Source organism: Anser anser (assembly GCF_964211835.1).
Source record: "Anser anser genome assembly, chromosome: 1".
In the NCBI taxonomy this organism is placed as follows: Eukaryota; Metazoa; Chordata; class Aves; order Anseriformes; family Anatidae; genus Anser; species Anser anser.
In genome coordinates, this window is record NC_139720.1 from 207523372 (window position 1) to 207544544 (window position 21173).

Genomic DNA, 21173 nt, shown 5'->3' on the forward strand with positions numbered 1-21173 from the left:
ATTTGAAATTCTTAAGTATTATGTGTCTACCTCGAAGATGCTGTTGTAGTCAATAACAAATTTCTACACTGTTCCACAGAAAAATATCCTCTATATCTTCTACTTTAATATTGAAGTAATTGGGGCATGCAGATAAATATTTCTTAACTGATTTCTGGGGGAGTGGGGGAACAAGTATTCTCAAGACTGAAGGGATGCATTTAGTCTACAGTTGCCATGCCATAATCTGCATTTCAAGACCCTTCACAGAGACTAAATCAAAATTTCAAAGGAATATTTCATAGCTGATTAGACTGTTTTGAGATTTTAGCTTACAATGCAATGCAATACTAGAAAGACAATGTAGTTTAGGAAAACAAACAATCAACACCACCAACAGAAAACACTAACGTTTTTTCGTTGGTCAAAACGTAACCTCATTGACACTGACAGCATGGGGACATACCTCTGTAAGCAATACAGATGGAGTCATCTCTAAAAATCTGAGCCTAGCACAAATAGAAAAGATATGGAATAGGAAAATCTTGAAATGGAAAGCTCCTTTCAGAAGGGTGAGATATTAGAAGATGAGCTGTAACTGTGTACAAATTCACCCCACTAAGGAAAATACTATAAAACAAGTCCCAGAAGCTAAAGCAAAATATTTTAACTAAATATTGATCTTATTTTCCTTTATACTGCCTTGTTGGGATCCAAACCTGTCATATTATTGTGTGGCTCTGGTTATGTTGTTACTGCTTCTTGTAGAATAGTTTAGATTATATTGAATGTACTGCTGTATTCAGCTTGTGTCTGTTGTATGCAGAAATGTTGTCAGCCTAAAAGTTGCTACTGTATATCACTAGCTCTCAAAAGTGATCTAGAAAAAAAAATAATAATAATAATAAAAAAGTCAAAAAAACAACAACAAAAAACACCCTTCTACCAAAAGAAAAGTGAAACCCTCTGAAAGTGGAGACATGCCTGTCTGCATAGTCACTGCAGACGTATGTTTACAGAATTCTGAATGACGTCTTTCAGTGATATTCCCCAAAAGTAATGAGGCCAGACTCCCATAAGACCTGCTCTAATCAGTGGATGGAGGCAGGTTCCTCTGAGAAATGGGGAAAGTTCCACAACAGAAGCCTAATTTGAGCATTATATTTTGGAGATGGTGATCTTACTCTATTTCTTTCACAGCAAAGAAATTCAGGACTGTTTAGCCTACCTGAGCTAAACAAAATCTTTGTGGCCATGTTTTCCTCTCACCTTTCTGTCCGGTGGGGATGTTCTCTGTCTACTAATTTCCATGTATTAGACATGCAAATAAAAATCAGGTACAGAGTACATGTACTGTAATGATGACTTTTGCACTGCAAATTGTGTCTATACAACGTAGCAAGAGCTAGAAGCCTGTAACTGCAGTTTCAGACCCCTTGATGTATCAGTATCCTTTCAGGAAGGAATCTGTTAATCTTGCATAATGCAGATTGATGCAGTCTTGCTATGTAAAGCCCATCTGGCAGATGTGGTGTCACCATTAGCAATCCTTGAAGGATGATGGACCTAGAATTTTCAGAAGAATTGTGTAGTAGATATTTGGCAAAGTTTATTTTTTGCTTTTGAGTGAATATGTTATTCTCTGGTCTTTGGAGAGGAAACATTATCAAAAGTGACTGGCTTCTCACAGACTGTGCAGAATAATCACTATCATCAAAAAGTATTAAAAGGTGTAAAATTGTGTGTTTGACCTGCTAAGATTTTGGCTTTTGATTAATATATTTTTTCTTATTCCTTACTACAAATATAATCTTTGATTGAGCTATGCTCTTGTTTGGATGATGGTGTGTATCCTCTGTATACTCTTGAATATATCTTTGTTTTGTAAATCATAGAATCATAGAATGGTTTGTGTTGGAACAGACAAGAGATACAAGAGACCATCTAATTCCAACCCCTACCTTCTACTAAAACAGGTTGCACAAAGCCCCATTCAACCTGGCCTTGGGCACTTTCAGGGATGGGGCATCCACAGCTTCTATGGGCAACCTGTTCCAGTGCCTCATCACCCTCTGAGTGAAGAATTTCTTCCTTATATCTAATCTAAATCTACCTTTTTTTTTTTTTTTTTTTTTTTAAAGTTTAAAACCATCATTTCTTCTCCTATCCCTACACTCCCTGACAGAGACCTTCGCCAGCTTTCCTGTAGTCCCCTTTTAGGTATTGGAAGGCTGCTATAAGGTCTCCCCAGAGTCTTCTCTAGGCTGAACAACCCCAACTCCCTCAGTCTGTCTGTACAGCAGGGGTGCTCCAGACATTTGATTGTCCTTGTGGTCCTCCTCTGGACTTGCTCCAAAAGGTCCATGTACTTCTTCTATTAAGGGTACTGTACCCAGAGCTGAATGAAGTGGTACAGGTGGGGTCTCACAAGAACGGAGAGGGAGAATCCCCTCCCTCGCTTTGCTGGCCATACTGCGTTTGATGAAGCCCAGGATACAGAAAGCTGGCTTTCTGGGCTGCAAATGCACATTACCGGCTCACGCTGAGCTTCTTATCAACTGACACCCTCATGTCTTTCTCACCAGGGCTGCTTTCGATCCATTCTCTGCCCAGTCTGTATTTGTGCTTGGGATTGCCCCGACCCAGGTGCAAGACCTTGTACTTGGCCTTGTTGAACCTCATGAGGTTTGCACAGGCCCACTTCTCAGGCCTGTCCAGTTCCCTCCTGATGGCATCTCTTGACTTCAGCATGCTGACTGCACCACACAGCTTGGTGTCATTGGCAAACTTGCTGAGGGTGCACTCAGTCTCACTGTCCATGTCACTGTAAATGTTAAACAGTGCCAGTCCCAATACTGACCTCTGAGGAACACCACTCATTACTGATCTCCACCTGGACATTGAGATGTTTACCACAATACTCTGCAACTTTCCTTACCCACCGAGTGGTCCATCTGTCAAATCCAAATCTCTCCAATTTTGAGGCAAGGATATCATGGGGGACAGTGTTAAATGTTTTCCTTTACTCCAGGTAGATGATATCTGTCGTTCTTCCCTTGACCACCAATGCTATCACCCTGTCGTAGAAGGCCACCAGATTTTTCAGGCACAATCAGCCCTTAGCGAAGCCATGTTGGCTGAAGACTAGATATTGGGAGAACCACCTGTCCACTAGATGGAAAGTCAGAGGCAATAGGTGTGGTGGAGTTACAGCATCCAAAAGATTTCTACTCTGACCAATGTGGGAAGATACAGTATTCAGTTAACATTCTTACTTTTTTTTTGTTTTTGTTTTTGTTTTTTTCAAATTCTCTTTCTCTCTGAATGTGGAATCCTCCATTTTGTTTTCAGAGAAAGTAAAACTATACTGGCGTAGAAAAGTGTAATCATCTTCCAAGATTTAGACCAAGATGATAAACATGATTCAAAGAGAGTTATCTAACTCGCATTGCAATTTTCTACTTAATATTTAAATTTAAATTATTATTTTTTATTCTGCTTATGAAGCTATCTAAATAATTATAATTCAACATAAATAGTAGACAATATTTTAATTACTTTCAGGTTATTATCTCATAAATTCATAAATATATATCTTCTGATATCACCTTGTGGATTAGATCATTTTTTCATTGGCTTGAGAATTTTGCTTATTCTATCAGATATTTTTTTTCCCCATAAAGATATGATGCAAACGTACCAGAATTACTTGAAAATGTAAAATCCATTCTGTTCTATGACCAAGTTAGTTGTGAAATCAAAATGATCTAGTGTGTTTTTAGAAATAATATTCCTTGTTTTTTTCACATTCAAAAACAAAACAAAAAAAATCCTAAAAGTAGGCACAAATGAGTTACTTGACTCCATTACATTGTGAATATAGAAAATGAGCAATGAGATAAGCACCTGAGATGAACTTGAAAGACTAAATATAAAATGTGCAAAATAATTGTTTAGTCTTCAAACAAGCTCATGTCTCTTCAAAAGACAAGCAGAAATCTTTTTTTTTTTTTTTAAGTAGGAAACTTGACATTTTGACAGTCAGAGAAGCCAGTCATTCCTGACGAAGCCACTGATCTGTCTTTTTCCTGCTTTTACTACTTTAAAACTTTCATCTGTAGTTAAAGAAAGTACTTCTAACTAGAAAACTTAATGGACAAGAACTGTTAATCCTAATACAGGATTATTAGGTATACAGGTCTTGGTAAAAAAAAAATAAAACAATTATTCTAACTGGGAGATAATTTATGAAGCAAAAGATGTCAGATAAATTGGTTCTTCCTTTGTAATACAAGAAAAATGACTACTTGTTAAAATCTTTACTACTTCCTATGCCTGTAGTGTCCAGCAATTCCTAGATAAATCGTTTGCACAGTGAGTGTCATCTTCTTAAAAGTAGTTTGATATTTTTCTTAGTTGTGCCCAAGAGACTGTTCTTAGGAGCAGTACCTATGCTGGAAACAAGATCCAGAGTACTGTGGGTTCTCATAAGCTCAGTATTGATCATCTTTTCTTTTAAGCCATTCACATTGGAGTTGTCAATTTATTAATAAAGATTATAACCTTCTTTGTGGACCATGGATAGAGAAAAAGGTGCTACTATCGCCAGGAGCTTGGATTTGAGGTTAACAGCATATTGGGATTCTGACTTGTTTGATAAAAAGGACTTTTTGGCTGTAGTAATAATTAAATACCCATCCCAAAATGCATTGTGTGGCCTTCCAAATAGTTTCTTGTATGGATGAAGGGAAATATTTTCTTAGTTGTAAATGGAAGGAAAACTAATTAGTACTAATTTGTGTCCTGCGTGTTGATGTAGTCAAACACTTTTAATACCAATTAAATGTATTAAAACAAAGTTGCATTCTAAAGATTTGCTTATTGAAAAGCAAACAAACAAACACACACACACAAACAATGTTTTAGCTCAGACTCTGATTGACCTTTGGGGATTACTTTAAGTCATTGCTACTTTTAACTGGTTTTGTAATTATAAAGCATAGTCTATAAAGCATTATAAAGCATAGTCTATAACAATTATAAAGTTGTAACAAAAGACTACAGAAGAATTTTCAAACTAAAACAACAGACTTGCATGCCATCTTCACCACAAATTAACAAAATGAGAGTAAATAAAAAGTGCCATACAGTCAAAGTATCCAGATTATCCAGAAGGGCAAGAAGCCCTTTTTTTTAATAGATGTTCCTTCAGGAGAAAAGGAGAGTCTGACTGAGTTATTACATTTAATATATTAAGGTTAGATTACTGCAATCACTAAATAAATAGTGATTTAGTTAGAGATACAGTGATTTAGTGATTTAGTGATTTAGTTAGAGATACAGTGAGAATGTAGGGCTGAAAAGACGGAGCTGGAATAGTGAGAAGAAAAACTAAGTGATGTGAAGGTAAAAGAGAACAATACAATAAACATGCTTGAAAAGGGGTAGCTGCCTTTGACGTGACTTGTGATTTGTGGATGCTTTCCATTTCTAGAAACTCAATGAAATTACCTAATTGACCCTCATTTTCACCAAATGGGTGTTTCACACTTCCCCTGAAACAACAGCTGAACTTGAATGCCTTAAATCAGATGCAAGTTTCTATTGAAATCTGTGTTATGTGCAATATTTGTGAAGGAGGTTAATGTCCAATTTCCTGTAGCTTAATATTTTAGAACATCTTTGCATTGGTGCCTTTCACACCTTATACATTAACTTTTAAATGGATATTGAAATGAGCAAAAGGCTAATAAATAAAAATATTTGCAGAAGCCAGCATTTACTTAAATGAAATTGGTGTTAATTGGGAGGTCTGGAACTAATTCAGAGCTGAAGAGAAGCAAAACTTCATTACCATCTTTTTTTTTTAATTTCCTTGTTTTTGAAAAAAAAAAAGGAAGGTAACTTGTGAATACAATTAAGGTGAACATTGATGAGGCACATTAGGTGAACACTAGCATATGTAGCATACTTATAACTGTATTTGAATGCTCTACCCTTTGACTTCACCTTTCTACTAAAAATTCTGGTACAAGGTCATTGTGCTGTCATTGGTGATGAGGATGTCCCAAAGGGAGAAAAATGTCAGGCATTGGACAAACTGTAATGTTTTTTACACCTTCACTACTCTGATGCAAGTCAGGAACAATATTCAATCCAATGTCATCACTCTGTTTTATGCTCTGCAATTTCACCTCTTACAATGTCACCACTGTTGGTTTATGTTTCCTGAATTTGTCAAAGATGAGGAAACAGCTACTGAAGCAAAGCTGAAACTGCATCTCTCTCCAGTACACATAATCTCCTCTGCTGCTGGGAGAAAAAAATAAATCTCTTACACTGGAGATTTTTATTTGGTATTTTGTGCTTGATGTCTTTTTTTTTTTTTTTTTTTTTTTTTTTTTTTTTCTTTAATCCTTTCTTCTTCCATAGAAAGATATTGACCCCCCCAATAGGGACTTGCTTACTTTATATAACGAGAAAGAAGCCTTACACTACATAAGAACAACACTTCTGAATATGTGGAATTACTATAATCCTCTAATTTCACCTCTGCATTCTAAGATCAAAGGCATTACTGAGGGAATCTGATGCATATCATCTTCATTCCTAAAAGTCCAGAAGGACACATAGGGGAAAGCAACAGGGAGACAGAGGATAATATGAAAATCGATTCAAATTTACCTTTCTTCATAAAGATTGCATGGGGCCAAGGAAATAAGGGTAGAAAGAAATCTGTTGATTCCTTTGTGTTGCTCCTGCTCCAGGGACGCAGGGATTTCCAGTGCAGAGTGTCTGAATTTAAGGTGCTGAAGGACACCATGGAAGTACTGTGGCACAGTGGGGAATAGTATAGATATCTACAGGTTGATGCTTTCACTGGGGAGAGGAATGATATTTTTCTACTTTGCACTGACAATTCAGAAATAGTCCAATGAACCCTTTAGGTGATACAAAGGACATTATTTAAATAAATAAATTGATTTCCATTTCACTGTTGAATCCACAATTATTATTTTTTTTTCCATCTGATCTACATACACATTCCTTGCAGTCAGTCACCAAAACAAAGGGAAATCTGAGAAGAGACCACAAAATCCCTCTGCTGTCTTCTCCTTCTAACCAATAAGTTTTCTTTCTTTTCAATATACAACACCCATTCTATATCGCTTAAATTGCCAACTACTCTTCTAGTAGGGAGACAGTTCTATATAGCACTGTTCTGAGCTCAGAGGCTCTCAAAATGCTTTAGAAAATAATGAGGTTAAATGGTGACCATGATGTGATCGTGAGTACAATGAAGAGCCATTATGCATGCAGCAACAGAAGACACATACTTGTCTTTAAAAGTGGTGACTTAGTTTAAATTCTCTGCTGAATGGTCAAAGCATTACAGTATTTGTGCTTGAAGAAAAGACAGACTTGACCTTTGTAGACAGTATTGCCCTTTTGTAAAATGATCAGAAAAGCATGAACTTCTGTACTGGGAAAAGACAGTAAAAAATTACCCTGTTATTGGAATCTCTGCTGGTAGACTAGTTGAAGTTAGAATGATTAATAACAGAAGGCTGAGTGACTAGATGGGAGGTGTGTCCATATTGATGGGAGGTGTGTCTATATTTTATTTATGATGGGAGGTGTGTCTTTTTTTTTTTTTTTATTGTATTGCCCAAAATATTGTGGGCAGAATCATTGACTTTGGTTAATCTCAGAGAGCCAAAAAACACATCTGTTGCTGTTTAATTTGTTCATTCTTTAAACAGTCATGTGAAATAGCATGGGAGGAGTCTTGGAAGGAATGTATGTATCCCATTTTGCTCAAGACATTTAATGCTGAAACAAATTATCTAAACCTTCCTCCCTAATGGTCTTGCAAAAGAGGCTGCAGGGTTGTGATGAGCTTGCAAAATAATAGTACAGTTTGTGTTTGTGTAGGGGTGTTCAAAATAAATAGATTTCTTTTTCTTCTCTGATAATTTTGTGTTTAAATATGTCAAATCTAATATGAAATTCTGATCTATGTGACACTAACCTAAACTTGAGGTTCTTCCATAGAAACCATTAAGCTTTATGTAGTGTCATCTGAGAATGTAATTTGGTTTGTCTTCAGTTTTTTTTTTTTGTTTGTTTGTTTGTTTTTTACTTCAAAATTCTTGCAAAGAAATTTCATTGACTTACGCAAGATATCTTGGAATTTTTCCTTCAGCATAAAATAGATACTTAGGGATATTTTTAGCGGAATGCTGGTATGAGAAGGCAAGCTTTTAATCAGTTGCTTATGGCCTCCATACCAGATGAAGTTTACTAGAAAAGATCTGAATGGGAGAGTTGCCAAAACCCTCCATGTAATCTGAGCTATATTGCTTTAACAGCCAAATATCATACTATCTACATATTCTCTAAACAATTTATTTTATTTTTTATTTTTTTCAGAAACTGCTTGCAATCACTGAAAGTAAATTTAGATCTGTACAGCAAGTTGTGGTGATGTCAACCACAAAATTGGCTACAGTAAACACACAGATAAATCACGAGCATGCACTAGATCCAATGCCAGGTGTGCAGGGTAATGTTCAAGGATAAATTAGCACTAGATGACCTGGGCAATAAGTCCAACATTAGACTTACTTATTCATGTATTTATATGTGCTTGCATGATTTCCCTCCCAGTGATTTTAATACTTAAAATTTAGCAACCATGCTGAGCAGTTTCATTTATTGATTCTTCCACATGTTTCCATTTGGAAGAGACTCAGGGGGTAAACAAGATGAAAAAGGCCAACTATTGGAAAGTGGAAAAAAAATGATGATAATTTTCTATCCAGAAAAAAAATGTGTTAAGAATTTATTTTCACTTTGGTTTTGCTATCAGACCAAATACATTTGTGCTTTTGATTTTTATCATAGCAATAAAAATGAAGACATATAAAAAGAAGTTGAAGTTTTGTATTGTTTCTAGCACATTTAATATCTTGTTCAAAAATGACAGGAGACTTACTGTGCAGAAAAAAAAAAATAATTTGGTTAATATTCCTTTTCCCATATTTTGCAACAGAAATAGTATGGCATTTTAAGTAGGAACAGAAACAACATTGGTCCTTCTAATTCCCAATGGGATTGAATGGGTCTGTCTCTCTCTGTTCTTGTTCTCTTTTTACTCTATCTCCTTCCACTCTTTTCTTTTGTAATTTTATGTCTCGAAAAAGAAAAGAAAAAAGAAAAAGATGATGAAGAAAAAGAACCTTTTTCCTCTTCTTTTGTAATAGTCCTGCTAATATTTAGCAAGATGAAAAAAATAAAATAAAAATTAAAAAAAATCTTGTTGGTTTGTCTGTAGACCTGTTTTTTTTTTTTTTTTCTGTTTGGCCCAGAGGCCAAACTCCTTTTTATACCTTGAGTTTGCAAATGGAAAAACCCATCTTCACTGAAAACAATTACTTATCTTGGTTAATGTACAAAAATGTAGATGAAAATCAGAAAATATAACAATCCTTACTATATTATACAATGTTTAACCTGTTAATATATTTCTTAGCATTATTTTTGTTTATCTCTAGTTATTTAGTCTCTTCATAGGGACAGTATGAATCCAACTGACCAATAAAACTTCATTTTTTCCTTGAACTCCTGTTCCTGTCTCTAACCATCTGTTTGTTTACTGGTTTTAGCTCTGAATAAGCATTCAAATCTTTCATTTGTTTAGCATTATTTACATAGTTTTTCCTAGCAGATCAAATAAAGAAGACAGGTGGCAGTCTCTCCAGAGTTTACACTTGTTTTTCAGCCATTCCTGCTGTTCTTGTGATAACAGATTTGTGGATAATCCAAAATTAGGGAGTCAGTTACTCACAGTGTGGAAAGCGAAGAAAAAAATAGAAAAGCCTGTACATAAAGTTTGTAACATAATAGCACTAAGATTTCAGTGTACACCCATTACCATAGTCATGAATCCCATGAAATCTCTATTAGCATCACAATTTGCCTTACAATTATGAATTAAAATCACGCAACAGTCTATATGACAGGAACATATGAGGGAAAAATTATGTTTCTGCTTTCTTTTTGAACATAAATTTAAGATTTTAAAACTCAAATTACTTGAAGCAGGTGGTTGACTTTTTTGATACTATCATTTGATTTTATTATTATTTTGGGCAATACGTTTTCATCCAACATGCTTCACAAGTATGTTAGCAATATCATGATAACTGAAGTCTACTAGGGATGCAGATCACCTCTAGAACTGATTGTATAAAGGTTTGTAGATGGGCTGAAATGTATTAAACATGTTGACAAATCTTTTAAAAGTCTGTTTTCATTTATGAGCAAACTTTAAGTAGTGGGACTGCTTTTCTCTTTTGAAAAAATACATTGAACAATAACAGGATAGATAGTGATACAGACAATTTCTGTTCAAGTGGTTTATCAGTCTTCTGGAAAGGGGTTTTAAACACAACATAATTCTACTTTTGCAAATAAAAACTACCTGAAAAATAAAAGCAACATTTGAAATCCAGAGTTACTATTGATAACTCCTGTGAATATCTGATATTTGATATTTGAAATTTGTAGCTCCTTAGTGTTAAGGAGCTGCTTACAGTAAGACCAAATATATTACTTTGAATGGGATATACATTTCTAAAAGCCCTACTATAGGTCAGATTATTTCCCATATTCACTGGTGAATTTCCACCATAATATATTTGGGCCAAAATTGGCTAAATAGACCCCATTGAATAAGTTTATTCTACTATAAATAAAATAGCAACCATCTCTTATCTTTCACTGGGGCTAAATGTAAACAAGTGGCTGCATTATCCAGTTAGATCAGCAACTTGTAGATAACATAACGCTCATACCTATATCTCCACTGTAACTCATGTGGGGTCATAAAAGATCATTCTGTTGTTGAGTTTTTCATCAACCAACATCCCCACATCCTTCTCCTCAGGGCTGCTCCCAATCCATTCTCCGCCCAGCCTGGATTTGTGTTTAGGATTGCCCCAGCAGAGTTGGAGGACATTGCACTTCGACCTGTTGAACTTCATGAGGTTCACACAGGCCCACCTCTCAGGCCTCTCCATTCTTCCAGTCCTTGCCTTTGTCTTCTGTGTCTTGGGCTATGTGGCTGGAGCTCTTGCCTGGTGAAGACTGAGGCAATAAAGTCATTGAATAAATGATCAGTCTTCTCCATATCCCCGGTGACCAGGTCTCCTTTTTCTTTCCAGAGAGGGCCAACAATTTCCCTTGTCTTCCTTTTTTTTTTTTTTTTTTTTTTTTTTTTTTTTTCCGTTGATGTACCTATAGAAGTCTTTCTCGTTGCCCTTGATGTCCCTGGCCAAATTTAATTCCAACAGGGCTTTGTTAATTCCAGTAGGGTTTTGGCTTTCCTAACCTGATCGCTGTCTGCTCAAATGATTTCTTTGTTATATTCCATGGAGCATTAACCGAGATCCTATGCTGATGCTTGAAAATGCAGCCTGTTGATATATCATTGCAGAGCAGGAGGTGGTGGTGACATACAAACCTGAGCTCTTATTCACACAAATTTGTTGGCATTTTCCTCAAAGTAAACTCTTCAATGAATTATTCCCCAGATAGTGTCTTGAATAAATCTACCTGGAGAATTTAAGGCACAGCCTGAATGAAATATCACATTTAAATTTCAGAAAATTAAAGAAAACTTTAGTTAACCTTTTGAACACTTTTATTTGGCAGTGTACTATATCCTTTGAAATAAGTTTCACCTGGCCACAGGCTTGGATATGTAATGCTACATCAGGTTTTTGGTTTATGTTCCATTCCACACCCTCCCCCCCCCACCCCACCCAGTGCATTCATTGCATTGTATTGTATTGTGTTGTATTGCATTTTTACAAAATCAAATATAATGAAATTCTGGTTTCCTGGAAAACCGTCAGAATAAATGTCTAGCAAGTTCTTGGTTCTGAAATTTCTGGGTTTTGCTTCTGTTATGGGTTAAAAAAAAAAAAAAAAAAACACTTTTATTCTTTCTCCTAGGACCATGTTGACCATTGCTTTTCTTCCCAGCTGCTGGATTTTTATTGTTTGCAAGTGTGATCTGTTTGCAGTGCACAGATGCAACCAAACAAAGAACCACTTCTTGTCAAGGTGTAGGGAGGCAGATGGTGTGACTTGTGCTTGGGCTTTGCCTTCCTACCCTGCTTCTTGGGATCAGGCTTCTGTTGTTTCACTTATTACAGAACAAAAGAGTGTGTAATTACTGGCACTTTTAACTGCATAAGAACTTAAAATAAGATTATGAACTGAGAAGAACACACCGATATAAAGTTGCTTCTTTAAAGGGCCTGATTATGTAATTTGAAAATACTCAGTAAGCATATGGACTCACGGCAGTCCCAAAGGCTCATTAGTTATTGTTTAATGGAATGGAGGAAATGGAGAATATGTCTGTAGTCAGAATTTCTGTCTATTCTTCACCTGGAAGTGAAGAAATATCTGTTCAGAGGCACTGTTCCCCCTCACATTTCTAAATCAAAAACTATTTGAGCCTGATTTTGAAGATTTTGGAACTGCTGCAGGTTATCAAACAGGAAGAGATATCACAAAAACATTATTTGTGTTTATCTGCCCACTCTCCTACCTTATTTGGGACTTGGGTTCCATATATTTTCCTCATTCTTACTTTTGAGATATAATTTTTTTCTTAAAAACATTAATTTTCTAGAATAAAAGGGGTCACATCATATTTCAAAGCCTCTTCCGTGACATTAGACCTTGAACTACTGTTAAAGAAATTATTTCACTAAGGCTGTAAGTCTGAAAGGTTATTAAAAAACTGATTTTAAAGATGGCATCCAGGCAAATATATATATATTATATATATATATATAAACGCACCACTTAAAACTTTAGTTACCTAATCTTATAAATCTTATTGCTGCTGTTTTTTAAACAAAGTAGAAATTCCTATTAAAATAAAAGGAATATTAATTTTCATAGCAGCATTTCAAAAGAAGCATAAAAATGCTAGTTCCTCTATCTTTTATGTTGGTAGATAGATTATGTTGGTAGTTTGTTATATTTCTGACTACTACATGGAGTGAGTTTTAAAATTCAGGTCTTTTAAAATAGTTGTAAAGAAAGTGTATTTCACCCTTAGGGCATAAACCCTCATTAGAACATGAGTGGAAGTAGCTGAATAACATTATTTATGCATTTTTTTAGATAACCCCAAATCTAATTTGATTATGACACTCATGTTAGGGGTATAGTCTCCCTTGGGTTGCCTCCAGAGGGCAACTTTTCAATCATTCTCTTGAAGGACTTTCCTGTTTTTCCTAACTTGAAGAAAGCCTAAAATAGGCTCCTAACTTCTAGGCCACTAACTTCTGCAACCTAATAGAGCATTTCAAGTATGTGTGATGAATATCTCTCATCTATAAGCATACTACCATACTGCAAGGTTTATGCAGTAACGTTCTTAATCATATCCTTAATGTCTCCTCTGATTTCAGCCATTTATTTTTATGGACGTCTCCTTTGTTTTATGGCATGTGGTTTAGTGTGGATCAGTCAGGACATTTTCTTTCTTGTCTCTGCTGTCATTTTAAAATCTTGTGCTTTATTTTGTTTTGGTGCATTATTCCCGAAGCCCTTCTCCACTCCAGAGTCATCCTTGCTCCTGTTCATTTCTTAATGTACCAGTTATGAGTTGCCTTTCCCCCAACCTCTCCACCCTGAAAAGCAGTGTCATTCACCAACAGCAACGTTCTCAGACATACTGGATATGAAGTATTTCTCTTCACTTCTCTCTTTATCCTACTCATATTCTTCTATAGTAGTAATAAGAGTGTGCTACACTGTGTGCTGACAGGTTGCATATTCTTTTAATGCCATAAAGTTATCACCAGAGAGAACAGACAAGTCTCAAGTGTTCTGGCTCTGGACTGTGGCTCTGTGGGGTAGATGTGCCTTTGTGTCTCTCTAAAAGGCAGCCGGAGATGATGTTGTCCAGATAATTTCTGAGGGTGCACCAAACTTTCTGAGAGGGCTTGTGATCTTACTCCTGTCTTTGGTAACAATATGAATGACGAAAAAGACTCCACCAAGCTGGGGGTGTAACATGACAGAGAACTGCCTTTTGCCTCCACTGTCACCTGGTGCACCAGGAGTTACAGAACTGAAGGTGCTTCAGAAGCCTGAAGGTTAATATATGAACATTTTAGAAGCTGTACGTGTATAATTTAGGTACAAAGAAATGAAGTTTTTATTTTGCTGCTTAATGTTTGACAAGTTCATGATAAACCTCTATAACTTCATGAAACCATTCCGTATTTTTAATTACTGGTACACTGAATCTCCCTTCGTATGTCTGCAGTAAATCAAGAAATCCTGTATCAAGAATCTTGTAACCTAAATTATGATTTCCAATGTGATTTTGACAATTCCGAGAGGAAGCACCATGAGAATAAATTAATGAATGAACAAGAATAAATTAATTAATACATTAATAAGAATAAAAGGATAATTTAATGAATTAAGATGCCAAAACAGCAAAGCACACACACAGATGTATGCATGTGCTACAATAATATTCCCAATGACATCACATATATGTGTGCAATTCTGCCCCAGTATTCTTTTTCTTGTTTGAAACTGGAATTGAAAGTCCAATGGTGAAACCAATTTTATATAATTTTACATTATAAATCATAATTTAATGCATTCTAAAATACATTATTTGTTCCAAATTTAATATTCTCCCCTTCTAAAATCATTTTGTTGTGACTGAATGAAAATGTATATGATTTGATGCTTAGTGTGGCATTTTGTGTATGTTTAGACATTTTCTCTGTAATAGAGCTTGCATAATTACTGGTCCAGGAAATTATCAGGTTTCATGAAAAGAGACTGTAATTTTTTAGGTTTATATGTCATATGTTTAAACTATTTTATGTGCACAAAAATAAGCAAGGCAAATTTTTATAAACAATTGCCAACAATAGAAATATATTTCCATTTCTCTAGGACTTCATGGTTGTTCTGAATATTCTTAAGAAAGGGCAGGACTGATTTTTTTTCATTGTTCATTAAATAAATTTGATGTGTTGTTGGTATCTGAATGCTCTGTGAAAAGGACCAAATTTGGATCATGGCCATGTTCAATTAAAGTAGTTGTCTGGAATCATACTTAGGACTTTTTCTTATTTTTGTGTGTTTCCATGAGGGTTTTTTTTTTTTTTTTTTTTTTTTTTAACCTGAACTACATAGTTTATTTAGGGAAACCTCGTAAAAGCTTACTATATTTCTCAACTAAATTGCTTTGGATAACTTTGCTAGTTGATGATAATGGCAGAGAGCTGCACAACGTGTGTGACATGTAAATGGTAAGTTATGGTAACTTCATCTTTTACGAGTGCTTGATATGCTGTTTGAAATGTATCCTCTCATTATCCTTAAGCATGGCAACATGTCACAATAAAAAGGCCAGCTATGAAACTGTGTGAGAACATGACTGACATAATTTTACTTCTGTGGCTTTGCCAATTAGTCTGTGTAAATATCACCTTCTTGAGAGACTAGAAGAATGAGAGACAAACTCGTGGATTTATCATTCACGAAACACAAAAACCTTGCATAAATAACCACCTATTTCGGAATATAGAAAGAGTCCCTGAGAGTAATGATTCTTTATGCATTTTGAAATGTTGTCATTTTAATTCTTAAATTACTTTTATGAACTGATATCATGATTGAGGCTGTGTAGATTCTACTTCATGTTGTAAAATTATGCTCCAAAATGTTTCTTTAAAACACTTTTCTGCACTGAAAGTGGATGAAATTATCTTAATAACAATGAACAACAATAACTCTAGGATCAGATTCTTGATGCTCAAGACAGGAATGAAAAAATGACTTTGGAGGTAATTAAATTATTTTCTGGAATAATGTCCCCACAGGAGAAAATTCAAAAACTGACCTCACAATTGTTGGGAGTCATCACATTTTCATGCAATGAATAGTTTCTTTCTGAAACATTTGTCTGAAGTCCTCTTGTCTTTACCCCATTTGTCTCTGCATCACTTAGGTTAATTCATCCGACTCTAGGGGTTCCATGTATTTACAGCGCAGACCTCTGCAGCTGGGTAGATGCTTCATCCTTCCTAAATTATTTTTTTTCCTTCCTAAATCTTTTTACAATGTTTACCCTTCTTTTTCAAGTGTACATAGCAGAATTTAACAGATTATGTACCAGGGTTTTCAATTCTTTTTTTAAAGTCTAATGACTTTTTGATATCACTTGATTTGAGGATGCTGGTATATGGCTTAGCTGCAGAATGTGTTTAAGATTAATTGCTCATAAATGACCATTTTTTCATTTGCCTCAAAAAGGCACTATATTGAAAAAGCCCTACTTGATGACTTTTAATTGCTTTTTCCCCTACAATTTTTTTACAAGTTTTTTTTTTTTGATATGTTATTGCACATCATTTCTAAATTTAACGAATAATACTAAGCTGAGAAAAACCTTTGAGATATCCCACTTAAAGCACTCTCACTGGATTATGGTTCTCTATTCTAAATGACATTCTGAAACATAATGATGTGTTCTACTCAATTTTATATTTGTATCTTATATTATTATATTTTGTATTATGTTTTATTTGAGTGTCCTTTGGGATTCTACCAATTGTTTCTCTCTACTTTTGATCTCATAAAAACAAATAATGTTGTGTGACAGGTTGTAACATCCATAAAACCATTTTCTCAGCTTTGATTTCATTATCGATATGAACTCTCATGGTTGTCATCCTGCTTTGTGTTATGTGATTGTGTTAAAGATTTGATTAAAATTGAATGGCCTAATTAATCCTTATTTATCTTTATATCTTTAATCCTTATTTATCTTTTCATCTATTTATTAAGTATACTTTCCTAGGTACTGGTGTAGTACGAGTTTATTTCTTGTCCTCTCATATCTTTCAGTATTGTTCTACTACCTGTTACAAATCATCAGTATAAATTCAGATAGTTCCCTCTGTCACAAATTTTATAATTGTTAAATTTAACTGTTTGGATTGGTTAATTTAAAAAAAATATATATTTAGCAATTTCAGTTTAATACTTACCATGATTACTAATGGAGAAGAAATATTTCTTTTTCAAAGAAACAAATATATTCTACTCTTCTGTTTAAGGCTGCATTTAAAAATCATGTTGACAGGTATGTTTTTTCCTTCAACATTTTTGTATTACTCACTCTGAAATTTGTGTGCAGGTTTGAACATTTGCAGTAGGAAGAATAAATGAAAGTCTGAATCATTCCCTGCTTGTGGTACCTGTTTTAATTAATGCCATTCAGATCAAAATGATTAAAAGACTAGAATTCAATCGCAAACACCAATTTGATATTTAGAAAGGCCAATAGAAATTCTTGTGCTGACTTTTGTGGAGTTCAGAAAACAACTATATGTATATAGCATAGGTGTATATATGTATATGGCATAGGTGGGATTACAGTCTGTGAAATGATTAAAACTAGTTTGAGGCATAGCAACAGGTGAAGAGCTTGAAATAATGTGCAAAGCAGTAGAGCTGTAATTTCTGAGAAACAAGTCTAATTACGTGGAATTTTAATATCCTGTGAAATCGTGTTTGATGAGAGGGGAAAATACCTGCAATGCGTCATCTGCAGCTGAATATGCTGCCTTATTCTTTATTTGGACATCTAGAACAAGTAAAGGATAAAAGATAGGTGACACTTGAATTTAATGTCTATGAGCCAATAGTTTCCCTAACTTTTTTTTTTTTCTAATCTGTAATCTGTGTTTTTAATAGAAATGAAATGTCTTCATGCGATTAGTAGGACCGAGAAAGATTTAATCTATTTCATTAACTGAAGCACTACAGTTATTGAGATCTTAATCTTTTTTTCTTTCCTTTTTTTTTTTTTCTTTCTCTTTCTTTCCTTTTTAATTATAGTTAATGATTGCTTTTATGCCAGTTTTGGCATCCTAGCCCCTACACAATACATATATGCTATTTTTGTGTCTGGAGACTCACCTGACCTCATGCTGACTGGGACTCGTTTATCTTTTTTTTTTTTTTTAATATTTCCTTTTTTTTTTTTCCTTATTCTTAAGTAGAATTTTGCCCAAACACCTGTTCTTTGCATACACTGTAGGCATCAACCCCCCCTAAAGAAATATTTTATACAAAACAATATTTATGGATAGTTTTCAAGAATTTTTCAGGGAGTATTATCTAGCCTCATTTAAAACAGTTTCTTATCCATTCACCTTCCATTATTATATTTAAATTCCAGCTCCACTGAGGTCCTGCAAAACTAGTTAATGTATGTTCAAACTCTTCAGGACCCCATGATGGAAAGTATTGTATATCAAAGCAACACTGTCTATTAGACACAGTTTAAGAGATGTTAAACTGAGTAAAGAAAAATATAACTGGAATACCAGGTGACTTGTACATACCAGGAAAATTATTAGCCTGTGAAATATACTTTCCAGGGAATTCTCATTATCATAAAATATTTCAAACTAGACTAAATGAAAATATTATTGTAGTGTTTGAAACAATTCCTTGCTGGAAATTGGATGATTTATACAATTAAAAGCATTGTTAGCAACTGAGACTGGGAAGTGGCACCTCCTAACAGATGTGTCTCTGGGTTAAACTAGAAGACACGATTGAAGTTTCACTGCTGACTCACCATGTTTCCAATATAAAACACTATGAGAAGATCATAGGCATGTCCACAGCCTCAATTTTAAAATGCCTGGAGCTCTGCAGCTACAGCCAGAGTACAGACAAGAGAAAGTTTATATTAGCAAATTTTAGCACTATAGTGACACAATAATGACATCAAGGTGTCTAGATTTAATCCTGTGAGAACTAGTTTTATGGATTATTTTTTCATGCATACACAAAAGCTTCTTTAAGATGGTGTTGATTTCCTACAGGGGAAGAAAATTTGCCTATGAAACACAGATGTCTTGTTACCTCCACATTAAGATTGACATCCATCAATTTATATCCCTATAAATCCAGAGATTATACTTGGAAGTTTGTGACATTTGATCCTTGTGCTGTTTTTCAGGGGGAAAAACAAACAAACAAATAAATAAAGTTTTCAATGTAGATTGTGATCTGATTCATGTTTCTTTCTTTTTCTGTTCTTTTTCCCTTTCTCCCACTTATTCTCCTAAAGTAGATTAAATGACTGTAGCAGAGCTGGGTTTAAACAGTGTAGCAACAAAACAACCTCAAGTAAGGTCAGAATTTAGAGATGGAAATAAATAGAATTCCAAGATCGAAATATCTCAGATTCCAAGAAGTTCAAAAAGGAGCACAGATGGCAACACTAAGAGCTTCCCAATGCTCCTTTCAAAACCTTCTCTTTGTCATTAAGCTAATATGGTTCGGTCTTCACATTAGAGATATTAACTGTGTGAATTGTTCTTGCTTCTGGATAGAGGAAAGGGAAAAAAAAAAAGTTTGCATCAATGAATCAAACAGATTATTTAAATGTGAAATTGCAGAAGAAACCATACAGTAAAAGAAATTGGGTTAACTTTCAATCTTCATTCCACAAATAAGAGAAATTCAATGATGTCCAAGTTTCAAATTAACTCCTGAAACAAACCTACATTTCTCCATCCTTTCTATGACCACTGAAAATTTGTCAAAGATACATAGTGATCAAAACCCTTGGGTAAGTGCACTAAAAAATGTATGGAAAAATATTCGTCCCTAACGATGTATATTTAGACACACTGTTGTGTTGCCTATATTAAAGCTCCTTGTTAAGTAGGCAGAAGCAATCAGACTCTTGAGAGACCTGGTTGATTAAGAGTTTTATCATTTATATACCATAATTATATGGAAGATATCATGTCAGGGTTTACCTTGAACGTTGAAGAAGGATCATGATTTTGTAAATGGGTAATAAGGCAATAAGCCCTGTAATGTGTTGATTTGTTAGATTAGAAATGTGCATGGAGTGCCTAATAAGGTTGTTTTAGCATCAAGTATTCTTATAAGACAGCTATGAAATCAAGCTGTGCTGACACCAACCATTTTTGGATAGTTGCAAGGCCAAGCTCTCATAATGATACTTTGGTGACCCTTAAACCCTTGTTAATGTTGAAATTACGTAAATGTAATGCTTAACCAATAGAATATGATATCCTAACATATTCTGTATATATATCCATAAATGAATATGGATGTTTTGAAATTATTTTCCTAACAACTTGTTTCTGCCAACCCAAGAGATTTTGAGCTTAAGAAATTGTTCAAGGTTTAGCTTTGCTCAGGGAATACTTTCCTGACGTTAGCAAAATGAAGGGTGAAATTTACCTTATTTATGATTATACAGCATCTTGTATAATACCTATCAAAAATTCCTAGTGGTGTTTAGAGAGGCAGATCCAAGAAAAGTGTTTTACAATTGTATGTTTATTAAAAGCTGATTTAGGACATTTCTGTTTCTTATTAAAATTTGTTTTAGACCCTTGTTTGCAAATGTTACCTTTAATTTTGCACGCTCTTTTCTATACTTCATTGCTGCATCAATTCTTTTTCAATTTGGAAGAGTTTGTCACTGTTGCTACTTCTAGAAGTAAACATTTGATTCTTTAATTTCCTTCTGAATGTTACTAATTTAAGATTCATATTTCTAGACTTTTATTCCACCACCCCCTTCCCCCAGCAATCAGATCAGAGTTCTTTTTGTTTCTTATTTTGAATGTAATGAGAAGATTATCTAGTAACCACTTCCTTCTAGAAACTGCAGATATTAAAATGCTCCAGATAACATGAAACTCAATGTGACAGTGAAAACTAACAGCTCTTACTTTTGTGAGCTACTGTTTTGCCCTTTCTCCAAACATATATATATATATTTTTTCCCTCTGTCAACACTTTTACATTATGTTTGAGATCTGGTGTTCCATCTGCATTCTCATGATTTTAGCCTAGACAGTCTGCTTGAGATCCAGCCTTTAGGACATTCCTATGTCTTTTCATTAAGTGCATTATACCCTAGATGCAAAAGGTATAATGAACCCTATATCATCTATATCTATCTATATCTATCTATATCTATATCTATATCTATATTTCTATATCTAATCTATATCATCTATATCTATATTGTCTACATCTATATATCATCTATCATCTATGTA

The 21173-nt window shown here is 34.5% G+C and overlaps 1 protein-coding gene across 3 annotated transcripts in view; it reads left to right on the forward strand.

Annotated features, from left to right (window-relative positions):
• Positions 1-21173, forward strand: part of TENM4 (teneurin transmembrane protein 4) — a 1267116-nt gene that overhangs the window by 565 nt on the left and 1245378 nt on the right. The window lies entirely within an intron of this gene.